The 25,204-nt window shown below is 39.0% G+C and overlaps 1 protein-coding gene across 4 annotated transcripts in view; it reads left to right on the forward strand.

Moving 5' to 3' along the window:
* lrfn2 (leucine rich repeat and fibronectin type III domain containing 2) overlaps window positions 1-25,204 on the forward strand; it is a 401,482-nt gene that overhangs the window by 269,128 nt on the left and 107,150 nt on the right. The window contains exons 1-2 of one of the 4 annotated variants that reach the window (XM_062973489.1): window positions 16,015-16,451; window positions 19,092-19,181. The exons of 2 other annotated variants lie outside the window; for them this stretch is intronic. The gene's annotated coding sequence lies outside the window, so the exon portion shown is untranslated. Of the gene's footprint in view, window positions 1-16,014; window positions 16,452-19,091; window positions 19,182-25,204 lie in introns of those variants that run through there. One more of the 4 variants, XM_062973477.1, reaches the window with a different exon arrangement.

Below are 25,204 nucleotides of genomic sequence, written 5' to 3' on the forward strand. Positions count from 1 at the left end.
ATACTATTGAGCTATACATAAAGTTACATTTTAGATCCTATTATTTTTATGCTTATACAGAAATCTGGATTAGGGTGCCCCAGTCTCTTAGGCTCAAGTTAGGCTTTCAGGTTTCAAGATACTCTACCATCTTCCATTCTGCACAAGAGTTTTTTCTTGGTGCTTCCTCCCGTAATATCACAAGCTCTACAACTTCTGAGTCCCAGTGCAGGACAATGATAAACTCCAGCATCACAGTGGAAATGCAGATAAGAACAAGTTCATAGATGTAGCTCAGATCATACTTCAGGAGCACAAGTTCTAAGAATTTCCTGACCTGCTTTCATCTTCAAAAGGCTGCCTTTTTCCTGTTTTCCCATTTTCAATCACACACACCATAATTTCACAATGCTAAGGATTCTTCCCACCTGCCCAGAGGTAAAAGGACCATAGTGAGGAGAAGAAGCGAAGAGTTACCTTGTACGATTAGCACTGGATATAACTAGTATTTATCATTGTCTTGATACCATATATCAGTGGAAGTCAATGGCTTTAACTACTGGACTCTGTTAGCTTCATTCTAGGCAAGCTGAGAAAGGAGAGGAATGCCCATTCTCACCTGTAATCATGAGAAGTTGGTGACTGGATCAGTTTCTGCTAGCAAAGTGATTGCCCACTGTGGCAACAAGCTCTTGTTCCCACAGATGTCAGGAGCACTTCTTCTCATATCAGGAGCAACCAATCCGTAGCAATTTGATTAACCACTGTGGAAACAAATGTGCTGAAATGAATAAACCTTGCTTTGATCCAGTATGGCTTTTGTTATATTCTTAATCACAAGCTTCCATGGTGCAGACTGAGTCTTCCACTGCCATCTGTTGGGGGATGTGTGAGAGAGTAGTATACCTCACAAACAGAATTAGTATTAAAATAGAATTGAATAAGACTACAAGGGCCATCCAGACCAACCCTCTGCCATACAGGAATACACAATCGCAGGACATGACAGATGGCCATTCAGCCTCTGTTTCAAAACCTCCAGAGAAGGATATTCCACTTCAAGGCAGCATATTCCTATTGGGAAGTTCTTTTTGATGTTGAAATAGAATCACTTTTACTGCAGTTTGAATCCATTTTTCTGTATCCTACTGTCTGTAGTAGCAGAAAAAAACGAATATGATATTCCTTCAGAGAATTAAACATAGTCATCATGTTACCTCTTAACCATCTCTTCTTCAGGCTAAATATACCCAAATACCAAAGTAACTTCTCACCACCCCACACAGTGTCTAACAGAGATTTAAACTAGTCTCAGGACTTGTCTATACAGATGAAAAAACTTTTTACATTGTATTTTCCTAGGTTAAAATGCCCCAAAATGACCCTGTTAACATCATACACATACATTGTGGTGAAATCACCATAACCAGTCACATATATTTCCCCTGGCAAACTCACCTTGGTGTAAGAGGATGGCCTAGATGTCCAATCCTTCACATAATGTTTTGCCATTCTGTTAATTGGGCCTGTGCTAATGCTGTTATATTGACTTTCAAGTACTCATGCAAATGCACCTTCATAGACAAAATAAAGAATTTCAAAAAATCAAATTCAAACTGGGAAAGTACCACTTCTTGGCAGGAATTATCAGATGACCATCTGTGCCAGTTCACCTCCAATCAATCTGTTCTGCCACCACAAGATTCTACCCCCCCCCCAACATTCAAAGGCTGCCTACATGCCAAAATCCAGATTTTCAAGATAAAAGCAAGGTAAACTGCATTTTAACTTGAATAAAGCCCTTACATTACAAGAGAAATGTGTAAATAACTCTGCAGTCGTCTTCTTCTTCTTCTTTTAAAAAAAGCTAAATAGTTTAATTTCTTGGGGTTCTTTTTTTTTGGGGGGGGGAATTCCTGTCAAGTCAATTTTGACTTCTGACAACCCTATGAATGAGAGATACCCAAGAACCCCAGTTATCATATGCCCTGCTTAGGTCTTGTTTGCTTGTTTGCTTAGATTGATCCACTTATAGTGTGCTCTCCCTTTTTATGAAGCATCCCAAAGTATTGCTATCTAATATGTCAAAAACACAAGAGCCTCATTGTTGACATTTTTTTTACTAGGAGGAATTGAGACTTGATTTGCCTTACGACCCATTCACTTGTTTTGTTAGCAGTCCATGTTAGCCACAAAACTCCCTTCTGACCTCATCACATGGGGGAAGTGTTGCTGAAGTGGTGCTGAAGTGTGCTGACTCCAGTGGAGTCAGCATAACACGGGAGCCTTCCTGTATTAGGAGGGAAGTGTCCTATGACGATTGGGGGTGGTGCTTCAACACTTAAGTCCAGAGATGTTGTGTGAGGGTAGCATGCCCATCCATCGCTGTACTCTCCCTTTAGCATCCTAAGATGCTAAAAAAGATAAGTGTAATGAGATCCTTCCAACACTACATTTCAAATGAGCTGATTTTCTTCCTGACAGTTTTCCTTTCTGCTCAGTTTTCATACCATATATACTATGGGTCTGCAAGATTCTAAATTTTGTATTTAGTGGCATTTCACATCCATTTATAATGGTATTTCATGTTGGTATCTAATATAAAAGATTTCATAAATTCTCATGATGGAAGCCTCTATAGGATATATCTTTAAGATGTGTTCTTCAAACAGGGAGGAAAGAGAGAGAGACTTTCAGACTACAAAACAGAGAATAAACAAACTTGAACTAACTGAAAACTGATGCAGGAAGAGGGAGGATGTGGCTAAAACCAACAGTCAGGATATGACATAATTACATGCAATGCCTAAACTCTTTGAGACAGATGCAAACTAGCTGCCATAGAGAATATGTGTGCTAAGACTGCTACCTCTAACACTACCATTTTGTTTTATTTAAAGCATTTATTCCCAGCTCTTCAGTGGAAAAAGACTCCAGAGTTTCTTACAGAAATCACTAATAAAGATTGCTAGTTTACAATTTCAAATATGTATTATAAAAAGATTGGAGAGGGAGCAAACCTTGGCAATAGTTCTTTCCATCACTAGAACAGATGGACTTGCTGTTGTGGGCCACTTAAAGTTTGAAAATAGATATCAACAGCAGGGCTCCAAGAATAACTAGTCCCACTCCCTTGCTTGCCTCACTGCTCTGTTGGTCTTTCTCCTCGCAAACTGCTTGCCCTTCCATTTTTACTTCACTGATACAGTTAATGCTGTGACACTCTGCAGTGTTGCTGCTTATTTTCAGTGAGGATTGCATATAAACCCAAATGCCAGTAACTATAGTAACTTATATGTGTGGTGCATGCTGGCAATAAAGTGACATCACGGGACCGGATTTTTCTCTTCTCCTTCCCCTCATCATTCTCAAGGTGGCTATTTTTTGTTTTACATTTTTATAGTTACATTTTCCTTTTTAAAAAGTTAGAAGTACTCAAATGCCCTAAAAAATTAAGGAACAGCAATAATGCAGGAAGGCAAGGTTATAAGGGTATGTGGAAGTACTATAGTGGCACCATGATTTGGTATAATTAAAGAAATGTACAATATCAAATGTGCCCGAACTGGTATGTATCTATATCAATAACAACATGATAATGGAATAGGATTGTGCAGTAAACATCTTAAAGAAGACTTAGTTAAGGCAGGATGAGCAATTTGATGAATCAGATTAGGGGCCGTTCTATACTGCCATGAAAGTGGCAAATCCTGTCCTGACTTTACTGCTACTTTTATCACAACTAATCCAAGTTGTGTAGAGGATCTATTAGTACTGGATCATATCAGTTTAGACATTTGATACCAGGACTTGATGCAGACCAACAGTTCTTCATGCATTGTTAACCTTCTCATAACAATACTGTCAATTGCTCTGTGTGAGGCTGTCCTTGCAGACTGGGAAGCTGCAGAGCTAGTTCAATGCAGCATAATGTAACAGCTTTTTTATAAAAGGAATTGCACTTGCTGGTAACACACTTCCAGTTTTAATTCAGAGTGCTTGTAATGAAATTGAATGCCTTAATGATCTGGAAACTTGATATTTGAAGAAGCACTTCTCTTTTAATATGTTTGCTTGAAAACTGCTGGACCAACCCTTGTGCGTGCTTTGCCAATGGAAGCAATATACTGTGTGAGAACATAGGAGACTTTTGTATTGTAGCATCCTATTTTAGGTGCTAATGTACCCCAATTGGTATTAATGCTGGCATTGCAGAGCTTTTGGCTACTTGCATATGTAATCTTATTTCTCCCAGCAGATCTGCACTTTGGGTCCACTTATGCCGATTAATATGAGTTCCAATGGGACCTGGAAGTGTTGGGAGGAATATTTTGTTTTTGTATAGGCTTGAGGATTCATACTTATACCCTTACATAAAATTCAGTTTGTGGAGCAGATTTATACATTGTTATTCATCCTGATTATCTAATATGGATGTGAATTCTTCCAAATAATAATAATTCCAAAGGTTTTCTACCACTTGAGCAAGGTTTATATTCACTTTAAAATTATTTTCTACTTCAGAACATTTGTTTTAGTTAAAAAAATTTCACAAGACTTGGGTGTGTGTGCAAAAAAGAGTTACATACAAAGACAAATGATGTTCCTTTTATACAAACCCCATGGTCTTCATGCAAACCATATGTATTTATTTATTGCAAAATGTTTCAAAATCATGAAATCTCATAGTAGCTCATCATTTTCCCAATAGAATATTATGATGTCCTAGTATGGTACCACATCTCAGGGCCTGACTCTAACCCCCAATTTTACCTGGTCCCTCTTCAGGCAGGAGATCAGTGTGCTCATTTTCCAATTTTAGAATCATAGAGCTGGAAGAGACCTCATGGGGCATCCAGTCCAAGCTCTGCCAAGTGGCAGGAAAATCCCATCCAGAGCATCCCCAACAGATGGCCATCCAGCCTTTGCTTAAAAGCCTCCAAAGAAGGAGCCTCCACCACATTCTGGGGCAGAAAGTTCCACTGCTGAACAGCTCTCACAGTGAGGAGGTTCTTCCTGATGTTCAGGTAGAATCTCCTTTCCTGTAGTTTGAAGACATTGTTCTGCATCCTCATCTCCAGGGCAGCAGAAAACAAGCTTGCTCCCTCCTCCCTATGACTTCCCCTCACATATTTATACATGGCTATTATGTCTCCTCTCAGCCTTCTCTTCTGTAGGCTAAACAAACCCAGCTCTTTAAGCTGCTCCTCATAGGGCTCAGGTCTCAGGCATGAGAAATAGGATGTGTACAAATCTCTAGCTTCATACTTACATTGTAACACTAACATCACTGGAGATATCCCTAGGCCTCAGGTTTCAGCCCATAAACTTCAAAGCCTGGGATGACTGTGAATGATAAACCCTAATGCCGAGACACCTTTCCCATTTCACATGGGAGAACTATAAATATTCTTGATATTTCTGTTGCCTAATGTGACCGAAAGGTCGCAGGTTCAAATCCCGGGAGTGGAATGAGCGCTTGCTGTTAGCTCCAGCTTCTGCCAACCTAGCAGTTCGAAAACATGCCAATGTGAGTAGATCAATAGGTACCGCTCTGGCGGGAAGGTAATGGCGTTCCATGCAGTCATGCCGGCCACATGACCTTGGAGATGTCTACGGACAATGCCGGCTCTTCGGCTTAGAAATGGAGATGAGCACCAACCCTCACCAACCTTTACCTTTTACCTAATGTGACAATTAAGAACTGCCTTCAGACAGCTGATCAGGACTAATCCTTACAGTTATGGAATTACTACCATATTAATAGTAGAAGAATGTCTAGGCAGAATTTGTGTAAGATTAATAGTTTGCTAGAATTCATTTTCAATGCTATTTAGAAATGTTATTCTTAGAACCATTACTTTCCTACTATTTTTCTACATGAACTTGTCACTTATGGAGAAGGATTTTTTACTTTGTTTTGGGTAGTGCTGATGGAGAATTCACATGTAAGGAAATGTATGTTAAATACTTGTAATTGGAGATATTCAAGAATAATGTATCACCGATTTTCAAAGAAGCAACTGAGTGGCATTTCTGGTGCATTTATAATTTTATTTTTAACATAGTCAATACTCCCACTTCATTAGAGTATATAGGTAGAAGAATATAGCCCAGAAAAGAGGCAGCAAATTAATAACATCCCACAGAAGACAATTTGGTGAGTGGGCACAACAGATCTCTACAAGCAGCAGCTGTTTGCAGCAAGGTGAATGATTCCCTCCTACTAGTTCCTGTTGGGCTTGCCAAATGCCAACTGAATATAAGAATAGAGTGCATATTCTAGCAGAGTATTGGAATTATGTGGAAAATGGGAGGAGTTGAAGGGGGGTGTCATGTAGCAGGCTAGCTCCAAAATCACTGTATAGGTTTTACAGTGCCAGCTCTGAGTTTCTGGAACATTCTCTTAATTTCTAGCATTTTTCATGTAGTTATTAGAAATGGAAGGGACATCTAGTTTCATCCTGCCAATGCATCTACTGCATAAAGAACCTCTGAGAGGTGGTCATCTCACTTCTGCTTATAACCCTCTAATGGAGAGACTATCACCTTCTGAGTAGACTAGTCCCTTATCCCACAGCTCTTCGAACTAGGAAAGGCTTCTTAATGCTCAGTGGCATCATTAGTTCAGTGTCACCCTGTGCAATAATTCCTGGTGTAACCACCATGAACCTCCTCCCATACCAGACCACAATATTGTATATAAAATCCCAGACATAATTCACAGCTATAGTTGTCACACACTTATTCAACAGGTTAAGGACCAGAGGGCTGCCAAAAAGCACAAAACATTATGTTCCATTATAAACTTTACATGTAGTGTTCTGGTGCGAGATTCCTGCTGCTGTCTTCTTCTCTGTTAGAACTATCCCAAGCTGGCCAAATTAAACAACCATTTCCCCTAAAATCCTAAATAGACATGGTTAAGTGGCAACTGGGCAAAGTGACAAGTGTTTATTTCCATCCACCATGCAAACAACTTTCCCCCATCCAACTCTTTCACACTTCCAGGCAAAGAGGGAAAGAAAAAAATGTCTACTCAATGAGAAAAAGAATATTAGTACTAGGAAAGACCAATAAAATGAAGGCTGAAAGGGGAGGAGGCAAAAAGTGATAATGAGACTGTAAAGTCTTCTGCCCTCAACATAACCAAATAACAACAACAACAACAACAACAACAACAACAGACTACAAGCAGAGGCATAACACCGTTGCTCAGATGATTCATTGGAACTTGTGCCACAAATACCATCTGCCTGCGACAAAGAATTGGTGGGATCACAAGCCTGAAAAGGTTACAGAGGTTACAGAACATGTCAAGCTACTCTGGGGCTTCCGAATTCAGACAGACAGAGTTTTGGAGCACAATACTCCGGACCTCACGATCGTGTTAAAAAACAAAGTATGGATTGTCGATGTAGCAATCCCAGGTGACAGCAGGATTGAGGAGAAACAACTGGAAAAGCTGACACGATATGAGGATCTAAAGATCGAATTGCAAAGACTCTGGCACAAGCCAGTCAAGGTGGTCCCAGTGGTGATTGGCACATTGGGTGCAGTGCCTAAAGACCTTGGCCTGCACTTAAACACAATTGGCACTGACAAACTTACCACCTGCCAGCTGCAGAAGGCCACCTTACTGGGATCTGCATGCATTATTCGCCGATACTAGACACTTGGGAAGTGCCCGATGTGTGATCCAATACAACAGCCAGCAGAGTGTCTGCTGTGGACTCATCTTGTTGTGTTTCAAATAATATTAACAACAACAACAACAACAACACCAATAACAACAACTTTATTTATATGCCACCGCCATCTCCCAAAAGGGAGTCGGGGCAGCTTACAGAGCAGAGGTGCATGTGTCACCCCCTCAGCAAGGTCAAAACAGGGGTGCATATTTAACCATTCTTATTATCTTCATGGTGTACAGTGCTAGAGACTGCTGACATCTCTATGGTTAAAGGAAATTGCATTTGCTCTTTGAGAGCTTGCCAACATTTCCTCATAGTAATGCAGTAAGTAGTCATGCCCTTTCCTCCCAAACTGATAATGGGAGAGACCCTCATCTGCATTTTAAAATAAACTGTCATTTTAATGCTATCTGCTCTGATGGTGTCTTCCAGTATGGTCTGCACACTTTGCACATCCATAGTGACACTACTACTTAGCTGTAATATTTGAAACAGCAGGGAAAAAAATACTCTTTAGCTTCCTGAACATTCACATTGTTTTTCCACTTTAGGGTTCTTTACTTCACCTTTCAGAGCTAGTATTGAGGTATGCTGGCATTTTGCCAGGCTGATAAAATATGGGGTCATGCATTTTAAAGCATTTTGGAGACATTTGCTGATAAGTTGTCAGTCCCCATGCCCCTGTGGCACATATCCCTTGGCAGTTCTCCGGGATGGCTAATTACTACTCCTTTGCCCTGTGGAAGAATATAACTGAGAGCATCTGTGATTACCAAGAGAAGGTCAATTCTGAAAAGAGGGCTGACGGCCATACAAGCTGTTGTTATTCAAAAGAGAAGCAAAGCCAGGCCTACAAAACATACTTTCTCTTTGTCTCCCTTACCCCATGTTCTTGGGGCAATGTACAATTCAACATATAACACAGTAAAATAATTTGCAGTCCAAACCTACATTAAACTAACCAATTAAAATAAGTTTAAACAGCATAAACCATGCATATGTACAAGGCTTTCAGAGCAATTGGGGGACTTTTTAAAATTTTGCTTTCATGTTATAAATACAGTGGACTTGAAGGTCTCTTGAGATTTTATGAACTTCTACTGAAATGAGAAAATCATTTTCTGGCGGCATAAAGCATGGACACATGATTCCACTGTCTGTTTTCAAAGTTTGGATCTATATTACTTTTGTGTTTTTGAGGCTATAGAGGAATCAGTGAATATATGCTTTAAAGCAGTAGTTCTCAACCTGGGGACCCCAGATGTTTTTGGCCTTCAACTCCCAGAAATCCTAACAGCTGGTAAAATGGCTGGGATTTCTGGGAGTTGTAGGCCAAAAACATCTGGAGACCCCAGATTGAGAACCACTGCTTTAGAAGAAGCTTGCTTGCTTGTTTGCTTACCTTCCCCCTTGTCTTCTTATTTTAACTTAGGGCAGGTTTCGGCTTCTGCCATCCTTTTAGAAAATGAAGGACAGTGATGGACAGTAGCCAAAAGCTGACATTTATTGTCACAACATCAGACTACTTTTGAAAATAAAAGTAAAAACCTTGTTCTACCATTACAAGCCTTTTATGGTATTAATTTTCTTCCTTCCAGCCTTCCTCAGCATTATGTGGCTTGCTTGAAATTCCCTCATCCGAAAAAATGAGCAGAACATATTAGCAACATATTTTAATCTCTATTCATGGCTCAGAAATACAAACATAACTGATCTCAAGTATGTGACCAAACTGAGTCTTGAATTCAAGCAGGTGAAGAAATCAAGTTTGATGCTTCCTTTCCTCCTCCTATTGACTAAATCCAACCCCCTTCTCCTTACTTTCCTTGCTGTAATCACAAAGATAGAATGACAGAAGCAAGGTCTGTGTATGTCTGTTTCCATCCTCCTACTTTGGGACTAGCACATTGCTAAAGCTGCAAACTAGTTCTAGGAGCACTGGGAAGAGTCAGTGCCTCCCCATGAGAGACAACTGCCAGTAGCTCTCAGAACACAATGTTTATCAGTAGTTTGTCATCTTGCTTGCTGCCATAGCTGCAGGCCTGACTGTAAGAAGGAAATGGGAGAGAAAAATTAGATCCCCCTTTCTTTTCCTATCTTCTTCCTTCCCACTATGACCAGAGAAGCAAGCCTTGCTGTAAGGAAGAGATAGGCAGCTGAGAGGGAATTTAGCAGTTCAGCAGGAGTTTCTGGGAAGTGAGCAAACTTTGCCTTGTTTCAGATAGAAGTGGGAGAGGATCCAATTGAATTTCAAATCTGAACTTAAATTAAATCAAGCCATTTGAAAAAAAATGAAGTGGCAAGTAAATAAAAGGCTTATTGAATATGTTTGGAGACCATATCAAAAATAGACAATAAAATACCAAATACCAACCAAGTAGTAGATTTGAAACATAAGCAAAGGGCCCAATGCCATTATATCTTTCATCATTTTTTCTCTCCTGAAATTGGCCACTTCAACTGCAAAAGGCTTGCTTTGCTTTGCAAATTCCAATTTAGCTCAAAATTGGACGTAGAATAAATCAAGCTACTATTATGAATTTTGAATGAAACAGATTTGTTTTCCATCTATGTACATTCATTTATTACTCATTATTGTGATTCCTTTTGGGTGTGTGGGGCAGATTAAATATAGCAAATACAAAAGACATTGGGGCTGGTTAGGATTATTGTCTCTTTCATGAAACTTTGACACCTGAAAAGTTACAACTTAAAATACCCAGATTCCATTTCTCTAAAGGGAGGGAATCTGAAGTTCTCTGGGGTCTGGCCAAGATCAATGGTGTAAATGGCTGTTAGACCTCTAGGTTGTTAACAGAAAATAATTTAACTGTCAGTTTGATGAACCCACATTTGAAATGGCCAAGGAGACAACACTGTGGCAGGTGCATTGAAGGCAAGGTTCTCTGAAAGTATAGAAGCACAGTGGGAAAAATAGAGGAAGCAAAGTGTGTGTCTATGAAGCATTAAACACCAGATTGCTTAAACAAAGTAAATGAAGTTGCAGAAAGGTCGGGATGAGCAGAGCTGAAAAGCAAGCTGGCATGCACTAAGAAACAAAATATATATCTTACATAGGGTTGAGAGAAATAATAAAGTGTGGAAAACAGTATTAGGAATGCTGTGAGCAAATACTGAGGCAATGAAGCTTGTTTACAATATAAATTTAAATGTAGTCTGTGCAACTTGCATCTAGTAACACATTTTTGAACAGCTGAGAAGCAAGAATTGTAAAATGAGGCCATATTTGGGGTTTTCTTAACTATCTGAGGTTAGTTTCCTCTTCTTATTTTAAACTTATTTTTAAATTTAAGAAATCTGGTACAGAGAGATAGCGTTATTCCAATCCTTCCTATCTTGTAAAATATATAAAAACAATATTGCAATGTTTTTAAGGCAAGAAAGACTTGTAAGGTCTAATGGGGTTAGTCCCAGAATTGATTTTAGTCTAATGAGCTTAGTCCCGGAAATACCTTCAAGTAAAAGGTAGCATTACATGTTCCCAAATTCTTGTCAATTGAGATTCAAACATTGCCTAGGGAAGAAATTCTATTTAATCTTCAACTATGGTCTGGTGGGAGCGGGTGGCGACAGCAAAGAGCAGTCTGCCAATATAAGTCCTTTGGGGGAAAAATTGTGTGTGTTTCCAACCTTAAACATTTCTGGTGAAATCACAGAAAGTAATTTTCCTGCTGATTTTAGTTTGGAGAATGAATGAATGTAATGTTCTGAAAGTGGCTAATAAGGGGAAAATCTTATATCCATAGTGAAAAAAAAGTTCTTGAAGAGTATGGAGTTTCGTTCCTCAGCTAAAATCTTTCTGGGCAAGGTTTTTCACTTCTGCTTGGGATACTCTTGGGGAAAGTGCCATGGTGACGAAAGGGAACTCCTTGTCCTTAATTGAGAAAGAGACCACTCTGCAGGAAATGGGATTCTGCCTATCCGTTGGCAACTTCCTAAAACAAAAGTTAAACAAGATTTTGATGAACTAGAAGACCACTCATCCCTAGTAGACAGCCTAGTGAATGGTGAAGAATAGTAGAAATCTGGAGGCATTCACTTTACCCACCTAGGTTAAGTAAACTTCTCCCAAGCCATGTTTGTAAAAATAATGTTAAGACACTTTCCATTTTTTCTTTGAATACCTGCATTTGGGTAAATTGTGAGTCAATACAGGTTATTTCAGAAATTAATTGAACTGTTTCTCAAATATAAACAAAAAAGCTTAGGACATTTTTCAGCCAAAAAATGAACAAAACTTCTATGGCATTTGCCTTCAACTGAATCAGAGACTACTTAAATTCCTTTTATATTTTGACATATTACAAAGATTCCAGAGAAGGAGTGCTCAGGAGCCTCACTTGATGTGTAGTTTTCATGTGGTAATTTTATTCTGGTATTATTTGGTTTTGGTTTCAATGCAATGCAATGCCAGTTCCGTCAACAAAAAATTATAGAGAAATATTGGTAACAAAAGTATGCTGAGAATTTGTTCATGTTGATGTCGTGCTGTAGAATAGTGCTATTTGGAAGGAGAAGAAAATAGTTCCATTAGGATCCCAAAGCTATGGAAGTGTTTGCTTTTTAGGAATTTTACTCATTATTTATGATAGCTAATCATTGTATACATTTGTATCCTACTTTTCCCAGTTAGTTCAAGATGGTTTGCCTGGCTTTCTTTCTCTTCCCAAGTATATGCTCTTCACCATTGCATGAGATGTCAGGACAAATGCAAAACAATGGTCTGGGGCCACACAGTGAGCCTCAAAGAGGACTTAAATCTTTATCTCCCAGATTCCATGCCAACACTCTCACAATTACACTACACAGGTTGTTGCATTTCTTTATGGTCTGTGTTTCCTATTGCTTGGTTCAGGTCTCTTTCATGGCATCATTTTTCTTTAAAAAAATAGAATGCTATATTCATGAAATCAATTAGGGACTGAGATGCTACCATGTTTGCCTGATTTGGCATGATAATAACATAACTGAGAACAGGTGAAGCCATTCAGGAAGCATTACCCTCACAAAAAACCAAGCCAGCACATTCTTTCTTTGTGATAGGGCACATGTACTGTGGCGAGTGAAGAGTTAAGAATTTAGGGGAGGGCCATTTGGGAAGCTGATTCCTTGCCTCTTAGCATGAATCTGCACTTCCCTATATCCCAGAATCTGATCTCAAATTATCTGTTTTGAACTAGATTATATGAGTCTATACTGCCAGATAATCTGGGATAAGTAGATAATCTGGATGCAGATATAGAGCAGTGTAGAAGGGACCTCAGTTAATGGAAAGAAGAATGATTGCAGTTAGAAGTAGTGGTCTCGGTTGTGCTTCATACTCAGATAAAGACCAGAAGTTAATTCCAAGTGAGGTCTGTTTCTTATTAGTAGAAGCTACAGAATCTCAGTGAATCCATGTTGATTAGCAAAATCAGCATCATCAATAACAACAATATCACAACAAGTAGAAGAAGAAAACTGATGTGGCTATTTTATGGTTTTATTGTTTTAGACTTATGTATTATCTATATGTGGCACTTTGCAGTATTTTGTTAGCTGCATCGAGTCCCTTCGGGGTGATAGTGGTGGGGTAGAAATAAAATATTATTATTATTATTATTATTATTATTATTATTATTATTATTATTATTATTATCCAACAATTTTTGTGCCATCATCCAAAATCTTATTGTAATTGTTATTAACAGAATACATTCACAGGGTAACCAAAATTAAATTGGATAGAAGTGAATATAGTTTGGTCTGCACAGAACTGCAATGGGTTAAGAAACTGAATAGTCACAGATCAAGGGGAGGAGGGTGTGGAGAGGGGGCAGGGGAGAGAGACAAAGGCTTAGTAATCTTATTCACTGAAGTACATGGGAAATAGAACCACATACTTGCATTAGAGCAAGCTTATGATAACAGACGGCCCCAGGAGATTCTACTAGTATTCCAAGCAGCAATGAATTTGGGGCAAAATGACAAGAGCCAACACTGAATTGACTGCAAATAGGGAAACAATTGCATGTCACTCAGTAAGGGAGAGTTCTCACAGAGGTCATTGCTTGATCTCTTTGCTATTTCTTTGTAATAGATATGGAAGATTAGAGCTGCAATGTTTTGGAGGAGTTTGCTGAGGAAGCAAAATTTGACTAGCTCAAAAGAGCTGAATAATGCTTACATTTACAAGCTTGTAAAATTTGGATTTTCAGTAAAACATGGGAAGGAATCACTGTTAATGTCAGGATAAAATTAACTGACATTACAGTAAATGTCACAGGTTCACCAACAGCACCTTAAACAGAGCAAAACATTGTAGGTCATTTAAGTCACCCTCAGACTTTAAATGTGAACATTAATCATGGTATCAACAGTAGAAGTAGCAGCAGTAGTATTTAAAATATTTATATCCTGTACTATATCACAGAATCTCTGATCAGCATAAAAATAAAATGCATTTAGAACATTTTAAATTTCTAACAGCGTGAAGGCATCAAAAAGTTTAATGTTTTAAAACAATTTAACAAGTGAGTTAAGATCTTATATTCACCTCTACAAAGGGAAGAACTATTTATAAACATCTTTCACTGAATTCTAATTCCTTGCCCCTACTAGAGTAAGGGCCATCTAGTTCAAGGTATTATCTACAAATTTGCTCTCTATTTCATTAAAACCTTAAGCCTCTTTTTCATTTATATCCCTTAAAGACATTTCTTATAAGGAAGTGAACCTTAGAGCTATTTTTTAAAAACAAAGTTCTCAACCATATGACATAGTGGCATAATCTAACTATTTTTTAGTAGAATGAACAAAAAGCCCATCAGGCACTGAATGTTATTTGATCTAAAACTAAGATTTTTCAGAGTTTATATTAATCAACAGATTCACAGCATAAGCAAATAACAGTGAAGTTCCCATTCAACCAAAGCAGCTTGCCACAGGACCAAATGTGATTGTGAAGGAGGTGGACACTTCCCAAAATCATTGATGAAATTAAAGAGAAATATAAATGACCAAGAAAATAAGTTCTGAGATGATACAATACATAAAATTTACAAAAAGACTTACATAATTCAGATTTCCTATATATCTAATTCACAAGCTATAACTTTTGATTTCTCCCACAAAATTTCTTGATTTTGTGAATTTTAATAAGTTGATATAAGGAATTAACAGAGACCAGGTCCTTACCCATTTTAAGAGCATGGGCAAATCTGTCACAATATAATAAGTTAAATTAGGTATGCTTTAGGTTAGGTAAAGGTTTTCCCCCGATACAGTAGAGTCTCGCTTATCCGACATAAACAGGCCAGCAGAATGTTAAAGTAAAGGTAAAGCAAAAAATGTTGGATAATAAGGAGGGATTAAGGAAAAGCCTATTAAATATCAAATTGTGTTATGATTTTATAAATTAAGCACCAAAACATCATGTTTTAGAACAAACTGACAGAAAAAGCAATTCAATACATGGTAACATTATGTTGTAATTACTGCATTTACGAATTTTGCACCAAAGCATTGCAATGTATTGAAAATGTTGGCTACAAAAACATTGACTACTAAAAGGCAAACTGCGTTGGATAATACAGAAAATTGGATAAGCGAAGGTTGGATAAATGAGACTCTACTGTATTAAGTCTAGTTGTGTCTGAATCTGGGAGTTGGTGCTCATCTCCATTTCTAAGCTGAAGAGCCAGCGTTGTCTGTAGACACCTCCAACGTAATGTGGCTGGCATAACTGCATGGAACACCATTACCTTCCCGCCAGAGTACCTATTGATCTACTCATATTTGCATGTTTTCAAACTGCCAGGCTGGCAGAAGCTCGGGCTAATAGCAGAAGCTCACCCTGCTCCCAGGATTCGAACCACCAACCTTTTGGTCAGCAAGTTCAGCAGCTCAGTGGTTTAACCCGCTGTGCCACCAGAGGCATCTTTTAAACAAAGCTAAAAAATAAATCATTTGTGGAGAATTTATTTCAAATAATTAAAATGAATTCATTTCCACTACTAAGGGTACATTGGTGTAATGTAAGTCCAGGATTTGTAATTGTCATAATCATAATCATCATAATCCAGAATCCTCCAGCTGTCATGAACTCTGGGTATGCTGGTGGAGACTGCTAGGTAAAATGAGGGCCAGGGCTCCTGTCTTCCCGAGAGTCATGTAGGGAAGGGAATTTCAGCAGTTATTGCTTGTCATACAACCAAGTAGCAAGCAACACTTGCAGATACTCTCTATTTACAAAGACATTAAAGAGAGGAATCTTGTATTTATTTCACCTAGTGACCTTATCTGGGTTTCTGATAGTTATTTTTTTTTTTAAAAAAAGATTTTTTTCTTTTCTTTTCCTGAAGGTGACCTCAGAATCTGCAGTACAGTTTGTAGTAGATTCTTCATTATAGTGACTACAAATTTGCTTCAGACTCTTCAGCATTTAAAATATTTTAACCTTATTGAAGTCTATGAGTTTATGAAGTTCTTGTAATGTGTGCATACAAAGAAAGGTTGATTGTGTTGTCTTGCCAGCTAATGAAAATGTCTCCCACAATCTATGAAGCCTGTCTATTTCCTCCCCATGGTGAAACAGATAAAAGGCTTTTTAAAGGCAGGGGCATGCTAGCTCCAAGTAACACAGCTGAACACTGCTTAATTTTGCATCTTGCAGATGGGCATGCCTCTGCAGCATCTCCATCCAAATTCACTGCAATTAAAAAATGAGCAGGCTAGCTTTTATGAAGGTCTGGCTTGCCATGAGAAGATTCATCGACAGTAAGTGATTTTGATTGTGACAAGAACTATAAAGCATATCTTATCTTTAAAGCACTTCATAATCTAAAATAAAAAATTCATGTGAAACACTTTCCTGTCATAACTTTTGTTGGAAGCCTGCTTAATTTGGAAAGGGATGGGAAGAGAACAGTTGATACAGAAAAAGTTTGTTAGGGTCTGAAGTTTAAAAGCCAAGTTCTTATTAATTCAGTACAAATGCAAGATGGCAAACTTTATAGTGGTATAATGATAAATTTTGAAGTACAAACACTCATCTTCACAGTACCCATGTCCCAAGGATTGACTGAAAATATTGAAAGCTGTATTGGTCTCTCGCCCACCCAACTTCATAGCACACACAGTACATGAATGTATGGATTACCATAGTGTAGGTACTGTTGGCGTAAAACTCCCAGCCACATCCACCAATAGCTGTGAGAATGTGACTAGGAACCTCATCACATGGAGATGCTTAAGCCAGGGGACAGTGGGGAGAATCTGTGGGGCAGTGTTGGAAGCAATTGGCCAGTGCCCTGTATCACCCAATTACCATCCCAAGTGGAAACTCGTCTGTCCCCAGCATGATATTTTTCTGTCCCAAGTTTACTCTATGAGAACACAGTTAGTCACCCATGTTCTCAGGGAGTGTGCTTAGCCTGCTGCTGAGATGCATTGTGCAAGGAGCCGGCACAGAGCCCTGCCAGAAGTAGCCCTACATCATGTGATGGACTACAGCAGGCTCTGTCCTGTGTCTCAGCAGCATCTTAGGATGGGGCTTAATGTGATAAGTTCCTCATTTTAGATAGTGTGATACAGACATTTGAGTATTGGACTAAAGCTGTGGGAAAGCAGAAAGGCCCAGAAAAGTTGCTGATGGATATATAACTGGATTAAGAATTTAGTAGTGCAGAAGTCAGTGTGTTTTTCTGGTCTGAATGTTGGCTAGGAGTCCAAGGCTGGATCTATATTGACCCAATGAACTAGGGACAATCCAGCATGGCATTTGCTGGATACACTCCAGGATGTGTCAGAAAGGCACTTCCTACAGCCAGTATGATAGTCCATATCAGCTTGAAAGCACATTACAACAAAATCTTCAAAATCACCATTTACCAGAACCTTGGCTGGGGAGAAAGGAGGAGGGGATTTGTGGCAAGACTTCCTCACCTTTCCTCGGCTTCAGTTAGAGATGATGGGCAAAGAGCCTGTTCCCATCCTACATTGCCATCCTACATCGCCTTTCACTAGCCTTGGCTGGGGAGGAAAGGTGAGGGACATTGCTGACAGTCCCTGTAAAGTGGTGATGCTTCTTTGCCTGCAGCCATGGGAAAGAGGAGCACCCCCCTCCGGGGCTGCCAACAAGCTCCCTTTTATCTGGCTGGCCAAGGCAGCTGTCTGTACTCTTGTTCAGAAGATTTTACCTCACTTTCTTTCCATGTGACAATTGGATTTTGAAAATTTTTAGTTGTGGCAGAAACAATGTCAAAGGGTTTTAACTCTTCCGTATGCTAACCAAAGTGTTTAAAAATGCTTGAATTATACTTAAAATGTACCCATTCCAATTTACATACAAATTCAACTTTAAAACAATCATTTATGTAATCTGGGGACTGCCTGTAATCGAAAATAGCAAAAACAAAACAGGACTTAAATTTACCAAATAGGGAGGGAACAGGTGGGTAAAGGGATTACCGAGCTTTCTAATTTCTATTTTACTGTAATAGTGGGAGATACCAATTCAAGATCTCGTAACTGTATTTCCACAGCAGATAAAGGGACCTTCCACACAGGCCCAAATCCTGAGAGGAACTGGAATTTTATATCCCAGTTCCTCTTGGGATTGAGGCCTCTCACCAGCCCCCAACCCCAGGGGGACAGCTACATGCCATCCCAGGTTGACTAGAGGTCAAGTAGCCAACCCAAAACCTCCCATATTCCCATGAAATGTACTGGAGGGGTCTGGCTGCATCTTCAGGACCCTTGGAGAAAGCTTCTGTGTATTGGGTCAAAATGACACATCAGAAGCTTTGGAGGGGGAAGGGGGGTATTTCATTTTAATGTGTCAAAAGCTTTATTCGAAGAACCTGAAGATGCAGCCAGGCCCCTCCATTAAGTTTCATGGGAAAACAGGAGACTGGGAAAGTAGAGTGGGGTGTTATCCTGCTGCATCAGGCTCTTAGAGCTCGAAGAACCAGGATGGTAATAGGAATTGACTCTATGGTCCTGGGAGTCAATCCCCACAGGCCCAGCACCTGGAAAGATCTGGACTTTGCAGGATGATCCAGATCTTTCCAGATGTTGTATTAATCTGAATTAAACTAGGATATTCCAGTTCACTGCAGATTAATCCGGATAAACTTGAGGCATTGCTTAGATGTCCGAGGTTAACCCACAACCCATCACTGGTTTTGGGCCTGTCATGTAAAGTGGACTGGTCTACATGTGGTTCTTCAGATATTGGTGGAAAGCTGATCCCATCATCCCTTGCCACAGGCAATGTTAGGGCTGATGATAATTGTCCATGAACCCCTAAAGGACCATAAATTGCCTAACAGCAACTTCACAGATTTTAAACATCTCAGTCTCCACCCCCTCCCACCATTTTCCAGTCTTTTCTTAAATTATTTTATCTCCTCCTAGAGTGCCTGCACACAAACTGCTCAGTGACAGATGCTGCATGCAAAACTGTAAAGCCTCCTCCTGAAAGCTGTCCAATACATACATTGACCGGTAGGCAAATATGTAAATTGCTTTGGCAGATGGAAAGGGGCATGCTTTTTAAAAACACATACTGCACTGCTATTCTGCTTCTTAATGCTACCATTTTAGCTTGGTAAGATATGTATTGGGTACATCAACATTTCCTAGTATTGTGTTGTTTCCACTTCTGCTTGTTTCTGTCAGGGATTCTCAGACATAAAAATGTGCCCAGTAGGTAAAATTTCCCAAAGTGCCCTTCAAGCCTAAAGTAGGCCTGGACAAAAGTAAGCAGTAAGCAATGAGATCTGGATGCAGGTTTCTTGTAGTTCCCCACCCACTTATATACATCTCATTCATTCACTCATTCATTCATTTTACCAATGACAATAAAAATACTGCCACCACAGACCCCATCAGCTAAGCCCTATGTAGTGCCTGTTTTTCTTCTTTTATTATACATTAGAGGGGCTTTCCAGGTTCTCGATATATTTTTGCTTCTGTTTGGTACGATTCAATTGCCATGGAGACAAAAATTTCCTATCACATTGGGTTAGGACAGATGGTGGCTGTAGAAGCAAAAGATACCTGGCTTCGATGTTCCTCCTGCTGATTATCCTCGTTGAATAAAAAATGTAGACCATGTAATTACTGCTGTTAATTATCTTGTGTTGCAATTAGTCCTGAGTGGTCCAGCCAAGAACAGAGCTCACACTGTGATAATGCCACACAGACATGTATTAAGGACTATCCACCTACCTTTCTTAAAAAGAGCTTAATATCGAAACAGCTGGGACAGGCAGAGGAGTGTGGGAGGATGGAGTGGATTCTCCTTGGACATCATGGGTTTACAGCAGGAGTAGTCGACGTTGAGTCTTAAGGCTATTGCTATTTTTGCAGGCCTCAAACCTCTTCAAACCTCAAGAGTTTTTCTAGCCTCTTGGATGTATTTAATAGTGGACATATGTTGAGGTCTTTGCATTATTCAACATCAATAGTGATGTGTTTTTCCAAACGAAAAGTGGATTTATGAGTCTTTTCTTCCTTTTTCTTGTTTGAACTTTGGCAGTCCATACAGTTCCCAGAGTATTCCGGAAGGAGAATATTGATCTTTAGATTAATGGTTTAAGATGTTTGTGTGTTTAATTATTGAAAGTTGTATCTGTGTGTGCATACATGTATGCATGCACTAAAATAGACTTAAAACATTTCTTTGTTGATAACACTATGTAACAAAATTTGAAATTTTTCTTTGCCTCGTTTGAAAGTGTTGTTTCCTTGTTCAATACTTACTTTGATAGTATTTCTCATACTCTAGAAACTAAGTTTGTGGCTGCCATTTTTAACCTTGAAATGTGCTATTTTTAACCTTTCATATGCCATTTTTTAACATTTTGTGCAGACGGCAAGATTTGCAATTTAATAAACTTTTCCATATTTTTGTGATAGAACCAATTAAGAAATGACATTTATAACCCAACAAAAATTGTGTTGAGCCTTTTCTGCTACCCGGATTCTGAGGGGCCCGCAGATCTGTTTTCGCACGCCTCCCAAAAATGGACGGGCATTTTTGGTTTGCAGCCAGAAAATGCGGTTAGATACAACCCATTGGTGGCAATCAGGGGGCTTCACAGCCTTACCTTCCCATCATTTTTAGGGCTGTTGGGATGAAAATGGCCACACTCCCTTGGCTGGCCCACCAAGTTTCATAACGTGTGGGTCATCCCTTGATTTTTAGGATTCTTTTTCTTTCTAGGAATAAAATCTCATTTAAAAAAATTTCCAGAAAGGTATCTCCTGCTGGCTGTCCTGTAACTTCTCCAGGAGCAGCAGCAGGGCACCATTCCTGCTTGCCAAATGTCAAAGATGCACTTTCACATCACACAGCCCACTATAATTGGTAGTGTTTTGCTGGTACAATTCTTATGAACACTAGTACGAATAATAATAATAACCATATTTTTAATGTGCTGCTGATAAAAGTTGGCGTTAGAGGGAGACAATGGGTTCTGTTTGGCAATGCCTTGGCAAAGCTTCCACAGAAACCCAGTTTTTCTTTTTGGTGGCAACAGCTAAATTATTATTGTTAAATGAAATTAAGAAGGCAAAAGAGAGCACAGAGATAAATAAAAACAGAGAGAACTTGAGAGGAGATGCAAAGGAAATAAATTATTAGGTATTGGTGATAAGTTTAGGTAGGTTTTCTGAGAATGAGGCTTTGCTGTTTGCTGAAATTCCTATAATTATTAATAACAATAATCTTTTAAAAGTACTACTTTAATGAAAGAGAGGAGGGAGAAGAGATAAGAGTGAAGCTAAAGGCTTTAGTAGAGGTTAAAGAGTTATTCAAAGCTCAAAGCCACCTACAAGTCCCCAAACGCCACACACACACACACACACACCTGCACTTTCCTACTCCCCGTCCCACTAAATAAGGAATCAGGATAATAAAGGAAAATTTTAAAAATACAATGCTAGAAGCCAAGCCAAGCCAAGAGCTAAAGCTGAGAGCAAGGCAATTAAACTGAAGCACTTCTTTCTAGAGCCAGGATGCAACTGAGAAATGGAGGTGTTCACCCCATTAAATAGACTCAGCTTGCTTAAGACACATCACAGCTTTCTTCTATTCTGTATGGCCCAGCAAGCAGGGTTCACAGGGAAACCCCATCCGAGCATGTAGCAGCATCTCTGCCCACCATATGATCCTGAATAGAGCAGAAGGAGCCACGATTGGCAGCCATGGGGTCTGGCTCTGTTGAAAAAAAACATGACAGTGGAGCCCTTTCTGTTACGGGCATCCAAAGAAGCTGAAGAAGCCAAAGGCAAATGGCCAAAACAAATCCATGTACAAGTCTAATAGCTATGCTAGTATGAGCAGGGATGGTGAAAGTTTTATTTTGCTTCCTTTTAAAAAATATGTATGTAGCAACATGCACAAAACAAATAATTGTGTTAGGGAAAAGAAATGGAAACAACTATACATATATTTTTAGAAATGATTGTGCCAGAAACCACATTGGGTAGATGCTTAACATTTAAAAGTCTAAGGGTGCATCTCCACTGTAAAATAAATGCAGTTTGCCACCATTTTAACTGCTGTAACTCAATGCTATGGAATCCTTTGTTTTGGTGAGGCACCAGGACTCTTTGGGAGAGAAGACTAAACACTTTATAAAACTGCAACTCCCATGATTCCATAGTGATGTCACACTATATTAATTCTACAGTGTAGATACATTCTGGGTTTAATTATCTGAGTTGTCAGTCATCATAGCAATTCATTGAATGATTCACCTTCAATATATATAAAAAGTTGAGATGAAGGGTAATACGAACGTGACAACTATTCTCTCTCTCTCTCTCTCTTTTTTTTTTTTTTTGCATATAAGTGCCTGATTATTTGATTCCACAAAGTGAAGGATTGAGTTACTTTGAGACACATAGTAGGACAAAGACAAAATATAAGTCAAACACAAACACACACACACCCCTACTAGGACAATGCAATTGATAAAAAAAGATATCACATATATACTGTTTAGCTGTAATTTGTGTAAGAAAGAGAGAAACCAATACCTTGGGCCATACATTATACACAAAACACACTGGGATCCTTATATTAAAACTACATTTTTATTGGCCAGCCAGAATGCTAAAATAACATACAAAACAGCCCTTTTCCTAATCAAAGCAACCCAGCTGAGAACTGTGTATTTGGAATCAACTGGGATAAACTGTAAAGGTGGTGCAGATATTTGATTTAGATCACGACCTAGTTAACAGCTTGTTTATTTTAACTTCTGTTGTACCATGAGTTTTATGTTGTATGTCTGTGTGTTAACTATTTTGATAAGGCCAATGGGCTAATCAATAAAACGTATGGTATGATGGTATGAAAGAAGCACAGCTGGTTTATTTCTAAATGGTGGAGAAGATAAAAAATGTTTCAAAACTCTTTACAAAATTAGAGTGCACTGGTGCTTTTTTTCTAAATTATCGTTAGTGAAAATTTAGTTACGAGAGTAACGAAATTTCATTACTTTCTCATTATAGTATGTTGCACCTCAGATTAGCTTCACCTTGCTATATACACCAAACTGCACACAGGTTGAAGTCTTTTCAGTTTGTTAGAAAATAGAAGATAAAAAAGTTCTTTAAAAGCAAAAGTAAAGTTCCAAAAGATCGTTGCAAAATAAACTCATAGAGAATAATTCCAGAAATCAAAAGGAATAAACAAAGTCCCAATAAAGCATGACAAAGTCCCAAGAACATGAACACATAGGCTGCAAGATAATCCAGGAAAACGAGAGCTTGCTTCTTGGTAGAATGAAAGTTGCTTTGACAAAGGTTTGTCTCCAAACACATTGCTTTAATACCCTTTGCAAAACATGAAAGCATTTCTTTGGCCTCTGACCTCCTTCTTGTTTGCTAGTCTCACACTCCTCCGAACCCTGAATTCCAAACGGTCAGCTCGATCCAAGGATCCTGTTTCATCAAGGTCAGCCTGCTCGTTAGTGTCAGCCAGCTTGCTATCAGACTGAGAACTATCCTCCTTTTCTAAGTCAATTTGCACCTGGCTAGTTTCAGTATCATCAACATAATTCCCTGCTGTGGGAAAAACTCTCTGTTCCTCATCTTCTACAACAGGGACATTCTGAACCTGATTTTGAACCTGAATCCCATAATCCCCATCAGAGTCACTCTGAGGTTCCATCTGAGTCACAACATAATAATTGTGTGAGTGGGGAAACTTCAGAGGCTCCTTTTCCCCTCATTTTTACAGCTATTTGGGGTGAAACTTGCTACAATGGTAGAACACATTTACCACTGTTAGCCTATCAAGTTTCAGAATGTTCCACTTATCCACAGATTTTTAGTGAATTCTCAAAGACCAGGTGAAAGAATGAAATTGTGTCTCCAGAGCCATCCCACACTCCCTGGGCTCAGACAGCCCAGGGAGGTGGGATGGCAGTGCCTCCCATCTCCATCCCGCCTCCATTTCCTCCCCTCTCCCAAAATACACAGAAAGCCTCCTTAGTCCTTACCATTGCATTGTTCTTGTTGGAAAACCCTTACTGATGATGCAGTTCAGTGCAGTTATGTGTCTATACTAACCACGTTATGCAGTTTCAAACATCATTATATGACAATGTAAATGGGGCCTCCGTTTCTACCCTGAACTCATCCTGTCTTCAACTGGCCCTATTTTCCTGATTTATTGATATAAGAAACAGGCAATTCACTCATTTTGTATCTTAATAAGGACACATATAACAAAAACTCTAGTAACTAACTAATATCACAGATAGATTGACTTGAAAGTTAATTCAGAAAACGGTGTGTGTGTGGGGGGGAGAGCTTTGTGTGTGTTGTTTGTAGCATATCTGAGATCTGGGGCCTTGTTGACATCTACACACTTACAGCTGGAAACAGTATACTGGACTAGATATGATATTTGGCCTGATTTAAGAGAACAATTGCATGTTTCTATAAAGGAAGGAAAATTATAGCTTCTGACCAAACAAACTGTTTTATCTGTTAATTATCCTGTAACTACCACTAGACTATGCAGAGGTGATTTGTAATTTATATGCAAAGCTTAAGGAATGCATTCAGAATTTTTAACCAAGTGTCTTGGAGACATTTCTAAAAATGAGAGTCCCCCTCTCCAGACATATATCTTTATGAGGAAAAATCTGAATATAAAAAGAATCTTTGTGCCTCTTAGTCATATTAATTCATGCCAAACCATGTTATAAGAGTACTAAAGAGGCTGTTTTTCACTCAGTGCGTAGACAGGAGCATACCTTGATTTACAGACTTGCTGCATGAACACCATTTTCACAGCCTGATAGATGCCTATTAAATGCAAATTGGTGAAGTAGTGAGACATTGCAGACATCTCCTTAGCATTTTGTGAAACATTCTCTCATGTACAGAAGAATGACAGGAGGGCTCCCATTATATATTTTCATAGGAGAAAATATATAGGAGATCGACTGAGATTATAAAATGCCCACTTCTGTTAGGAGAAACAATACTTTTAGGACAAGCAG

The sequence above is a fragment of the Anolis carolinensis genome, chromosome 1 (assembly GCF_035594765.1).
Source record: "Anolis carolinensis isolate JA03-04 chromosome 1, rAnoCar3.1.pri, whole genome shotgun sequence".
In the NCBI taxonomy this organism is placed as follows: Eukaryota; Metazoa; Chordata; class Lepidosauria; order Squamata; family Dactyloidae; genus Anolis; species Anolis carolinensis.